Source organism: Wolffia australiana, chromosome 5, assembly GCF_029677425.1.
Source record: "Wolffia australiana isolate 7733 chromosome 5, ASM2967742v1".
In the NCBI taxonomy this organism is placed as follows: domain Eukaryota; kingdom Viridiplantae; phylum Streptophyta; class Magnoliopsida; order Alismatales; family Araceae; genus Wolffia; species Wolffia australiana.
In genome coordinates this window covers 20,562,240-20,568,843 of record NC_135839.1, presented here as the reverse complement: position 1 = coordinate 20,568,843, position 6,604 = coordinate 20,562,240, and positions in this window count along the sequence as shown.

The following is a 6,604-nucleotide window of genomic DNA, read 5'->3' as shown; positions in this document are numbered from 1 at the left end:
GGAGCCATCAAGATTTTTTGTATATTTAAAGCACATTGTGGAAAAAATTCCCCATTAAAACATTAATTAATTACTTGGTACGGCCTAAAAACCTCTAACATATCATTAATGGGAGGGGACAACTACTATAAATAGAAACATTATTTAATTAAATTAAATAGGCATACCATTCTTTTCATTTTCTCTTTTTTGCAGTCTCAACTTCATGGGGGCATTTTTTGAATTTCTCGAGAGCCCTGTCACAACCACAATGTTACATCACATAGTTCAGGATAGCATAATAAAATAATTCACATGATCAACATTCAACCTATAGACCTCCTAGTGATGAGCAGAACCTATGTGCTGAAATACTTGTCAGAAAAGACATTATTTTTTTTATTCTAAAATAGAATTTTCTATATTATGAATTTAAAAATCAAGTAATTTAATTACATAATTGTATGAATAGATATGTAGAAGACTGAAACAGATGAAAAATCGATTAAGTTAAGTATCTGATTTATGAGACAACCATATCTGAATTTATCCTACATTTTTTATTTGATATATATGGTATGAATAGACTTTGTCAAAGTAAAACTTCTCAGGATTTAAATAATATTTATATAAATAGTTTTTTGTAAAGTTTTGACCACTATTCATGATCTTAGGTCATGGCCATCAGATGAACGTCTACAGGTTGATAGTTGACCATGCTTGCTAGTCCTTATTCTGCAGTACTTACTTTCTTCATTACCTGGGTCATGTGATGTACTTTTATGGATATCATAGGTTCTCTAGAAGTCCCAAAAATAACCTTCCACGAAGTTTTACTTGTGCCAGAAACAAAAGAGAACGAGCGGAAAGACTTCTCATATTAAATCAAAAGTTGTGTGCATTCAATGCTAACACCTAATTTCTCTTATAGGGTGAGAACGTCTCCTTATTATTAACTCTAGTTTTTTTTAGTTGAAAGGTTTCTCATCTAGCATCTCTCTTCAATCAAGATCTCCAAAGAAAGATAAAGAAGGCGTTCAAGCGTTTGCTTCCATTGGGATCTTCTCTCACAAAGCAGCCAATCGAAGAGGAAGAATCAATGATTCATTCTTCATTTCTGGTCCGTCTGGATTTTTTTATTTTATTATTGGTTTAACATTCATCAAGAGGAATCTGGAAGTTCAAATAAGAAGAGGGGACATTCAAGGGAAGTGAGACAAGGGAAAGATCTGGGGTTTGAATCACCAAAAGGTGCACGTTTCGATTATTATATGTCATAGGTCTTAGAGTGAAAGAAAATTTGTTGCATATAGATTGAGAAAAGATAGAAGAGATTGAGAAACAAAGAGGTGAGAAAAGTTTGAATGTAAATGAGAGGGTGTTGAAGATTCAACAGATAATATAAAGAAAGGGTATTGAATAAGAGAGATATATATAACTGAAATAGAATGAGCCATATCATCTTGAATAAATATTTTGTCGAGTACACAGTTTCCTGAATATATATTATCTTGCATACATATTATCTTCAACACAAATTATCTGTCAAATACTTGAGATTAACACTTGAAAATCATTGATATATGTTTATGATTTTGCTTGAGTATTTCATGAATTCTCAAGAAGGTTTTGAGGATTGTAGACCTCATCCAGACTAGGATAAGTTGGCCAATGAAAGAGAAATTTATGACAATGTGGAAGACTCTTACATCCTATAAATCTAAGATGGCTACAGATGTCAAACTCTTCACCTAATTTTTTTTTTTCGATATCTAGTGTATTCCCTTTTAGCCAGTATTTTTGCTTGGGGACAATAACCTTGGGTTAGGGATTTTATAAAACTGTGTGTTGGATATCCCCCGGACAAGAGAAAGAGGCTAGCCCAAGCCACTATAAAAACATGTGCTCATCTCCTTCAGCCATTCTACACTAGATATGTACAAAATCATATATTTAGGAGTAACTTAAACTAGAAAGTATAAAAAGTTTGAATTCGCCTCACCTCTTAGGCATAACCTAACCATTATACTACTAAATGTATTCAAAATTTTCATATTTTTTTAATACTATGGACAACTATTGTGTCATCTGGATATTAGTGACAGTATATGAACCAACTTGCATGATAAGTATGGCTAATCTTGTGACCATTAGTGTGGAGACAATAATGATATACACTAGGTTCAAATAAAAAGAGTTACCTGAAGTAATCTATATGAATCCCTAAATGTGTTATTCCTATACGTCAATGAAATTGATTTTTTACTTCTGAATAAGTGGTTTGCTGACTTGAGACATGACGTAACATGAAGGGTGCCGTGATCGAATGCCTCTTTTTACACCATAGGGATGGTAGGGAATCAAGGCTGCAACGGCAACGGATGATGTGAACGTAGGAAAATCATTGAAATTGTATGTCAGAAAGATGACACGAGTGGGTCTACCGATGTGTACATGCTCCTAATGACCCAATAGATCAGCTCAAAGGCTGACAGATTGGGCGACAGCAACTGTCAACAAGCGTCTGCACACGTTAATGAGACCAAGCCTAATCCAAAATTCCTACCTCTAATCCCTATCTAATCCTATAATTATAATTTCCTGCTGGTGTAGTACTTGATGAATGCATTGAAAGAAATAATAATTATTGAAGGATAAGGAGTTTTGACCTACAAACTGAGGCTGGGAGGTTGCGGTGCAACAGGGTTCTTGTCCATGGATGGAGTCAACGAGGTCTGATGGGACGGTGTCAAACAAATGAGCGCAAGGCGCCGGGCAGAGTGTGGCAGTCGGATGGAGCACGATGGTTGGGTGAGTTGCACACAAAGGGATAGTGCAGATGGCCAGATGGCGCATGACGCACGAGCGATGAACGCACTAAAGCGACTGAATGGGTGGGCAGAAAGCGTAGAGCAAGGCAGATAGCGCGAAGATAAACACAAGTGTGACATCATTCTGACAGGCATGGCAGTGGACGTCGAGGTGTCAGACACACCGGTAACGGGCGTGGCAGCTGCAAACTCCCCATGGGGGCCAGCCTTTCAACTACGGCCACAACTAGCGGCTAGATGGGCTGTAGCCCATGGCTGGCGATCGGGTGCGGTGAGGCCGTAACCGGGTGGCAGCAATGGTGGACAGCGTTGGCAGCTGTGGCGGGGAATGGGGGGTGGCACGGCATTGGCGATGCCAAGTTAGGGTTTCTCATTTTTTCAAACTCAAAATCAGAGTGGCATTTTTATAAATAACTCGAAAACAAAAAGATACAATAAAAGTAAGATAAAAAAGTTTTGTTTTTCTGAATAAGTTAAAATTTCATAGAGGGATTCCTTGACACACATGGGCCATTGCTTCCCTTATAAATGGTAGGGAAGGTTGGCCTAATGGGCCAAAATTAGGGGGAAATGCCCAAAGTGGCAAGGACATACCCGTAATGGCCCAAAGCCATCCTGAAACACATAAAACAAGGAGAGCCCAAAAGTGTGGGGGCCCTCCCTAAATCCATAATACACGCTCACATAAAAGAAGAAAAAACCATCAAGGACATGGTGTCACGCTTGATACTTGAAGTCTGGGCACCTGACGTTTGCTTGGCCTTCACGACGTGACTGCTCAAGGACATGGGTCTAGGCTTCAGGATGGTTCCCCATGAAAATACCAAGGACGTCTGGTGTATGGATTGGTCATGTTTTGACTACGATGTATGAGTCTCTAACAATGGGATTCAAACATGTCTCAGCTTGGCACACTAAGAAATACACAGATGAGTTTGAGTGGTCCAGATGGAATCATTAGCCCTTGTCATTTCAGGAGATTCTAAGGAAGAAGATGCATAAAATCCCTTACTATGGTTTTAGGGATATTGGAGGAGGTATTTTCGAATGATCCCGTTTATGCATAAATACTAGCTGAAAGACAGATTAGGGTTTGATGACTAACCAAACCCTAAGTCAGTTTGGAGTCTCGTGTGGACCAACAATTATACATTTATAATAATGACGATCATAAAGGTTCAATGAGAGAGTTTGTATCTTCTGTAGAAATAGGTGTACCATGATAACTTTGTATCTTCTGGAACAACAAGTGTAGCATCGCAACTCGTGCTCTAGAAATTTAACCTATTGACTGGGTTTAGTTCATTTTTGATTAAATAATTTATTTGTTCGTATAGTTAATTATTAATCTTGGTCAGTAAATATTATTGGGCCCTTAAAGTTATCAATTGTTCTGATACATTGGCCTATAGGGTCAGATAAGATTAAAAGAAATATATGAATATGCTTTATTCATTAAAAAATTATAAAAAGTTTTTAATCAGTACAAGTGATGAGGGGTCGCCTATTAGGTTCCCCATGCTCCTCCCTTTTTTATATGTTTCAGTCTTCACTCGTTTCACTAGGTCTTGATGGTGAGAAGATGAAGTAGATCTTCAAGAAACGTAGGAGAAGAAGACGGTGAGATTCTAAAATGCCTTGATTGTGTGGACACATCTAGAGGTCGGGCTGCGAACATCTTGAAAGCATTGGCCTCAGGAATACGTCAACGGTGGAACAAGTTCCCCACAATGTGCTTTAAGTTTCTTGTGTTTCAGAGACAATCATGAATTATTTCTTTCCTTTACTACATTAAAAGTGTTTTAAGGCATTCAATCATGGCAGGTAGTGATGCCTCACTCTATATCACATGCTAATAATTATAATTAAGTGTTTTGCTTTCGTTTTTTCATACAAGACATATGGTCCTCTTAGAGCTGTTGTTCGTGGAAGAGGAGGAGAATGGATGGACATTAGAAAGGAAAGTATATTGGGATTTTCAAGAAGTAGCAAAAAGGAAGAAGTGACACTATATTGGTTTACAAGATGTTTAGAAGAGTCAATAGAGAATAGGGGAGCTTATGTGCACTTAGAAATTACCATGGTCTTGGTAGAACAAAAGGATCTACAGTGAGTATTATTCTGTTACGTTATATCTTCTCATCAGCATCCTTAGCATAGATCCATCTCATCATCATTTTTTTACCATGACATCACATATTTAGACCCTTTGCTATGTCTTCATCATCTTACAGTCATCTGACTTGCCAAAGTCATTCTCTTGTAACATCTCTACCTGTATATTTATCTTCATATTTTTTTATTGTCACTCCCGTCTCTGTTTCCCTGGTTCTTACAATCTCAATCATATCACTTATGGTCACCATGTTGATGTTCTTACTTTCTCACCTCACATTTTCCTTTTTTTTAATCTATGTTTTATATGACTCTCCGCTCATCTCATGAATCAACTTGAAAAATATTAAATTGTAAATTAGCATTCCATGTGAAGACACACTGTACACATTATTTATTATATTATAGGTTTATATTTTCCATGATTAAACTCAAAAGCACAAATAAGTTCATGTAACAACAGTATCTATCTAATTAAGTGATTTTTATTCTCCTTTTTACACATGTAAATATCTATCTTAGATCATACAATCTAAGAATTTAGATGATTAATTAAGAACAATAAAAAGCAATTCCTTTTATATTGCTGACAGCTTAATTGGGTGATCTAAGACTCTTACTAGTATAATAAATATCTCTAGCTTCTTCTTTGACATCCAGTTGATACATTCATCCTAAGGCACACTTTTTATGTAATTTAGGATGGAAATTTAAGGTTTTAAAGTCTGTTGCATATTCCTAATCATGGATAGAATTTTATTATAGTTGATATGCAGCATTAAAAATAAACTATAAGGACAAGCACAATGAAAAATAAAATATAATGTGTGGTTAAAATGCTCATTACTCATCCTTAAAAATTGTATTCTTAGAAATCATATTCATATGATATTTTGGAAGGAAATTAAGATAAAATAGTGAACCTACTTGTCATTGGATAATTATAGCTGCTCCGATAAACATGTCTGTAGGGACATCAAGGAGTGATAGTGGGAGCTCTTTTGAAAAATATTTTACTGAATTGCTCGATATAAATCCCTCAATAATTTTATAACTAACTATGAATCTATGTGATTCTTGTGAGGCTCGTCTAAGTGGTATTTAAGACTAAGATACCAAGGAGATATCAAGAATGGATAGTATTATTTTGACATACAGTTCAGTACTAACAGGATTCCAAACAGTCATAGCTTGCAGGCACAAGCAATTCACAAATTGCATTGTATGGTTAGGATGTGGTCATCACCCCTGGTCTAATAAGATAAAGAGTCAAGAAAGTTAAATCATTCACCATTGTATTTTTTTAATGATTTTATGATTAACCAGTCCCTAATGGAATGACTGATTATAGTTTCACAGCTGACCATGACCTAATTAATTTCATTAATCTTGTGTAGCTGAGATATTATATACACTCAATAACTAGTGCCGAATAATTTTGTTTCAAGCATTGATTAAACTCCTTATACATTCTATAACAGGGTGTATACATTGGCACCTCATATATCGATGGTGAAACCTTTTTATTGGGTTAAATAACCATATCTTAGATTCATTGAAAACATTTTGCTTAACCACTAAAGAGAAGTAGGGCTAATGGAGTTAAAAGAGCATATAGGGTTACACTCATAAACAACTAAAGATATGACATGATATGTGATACGCCTAAAAATTGTGCC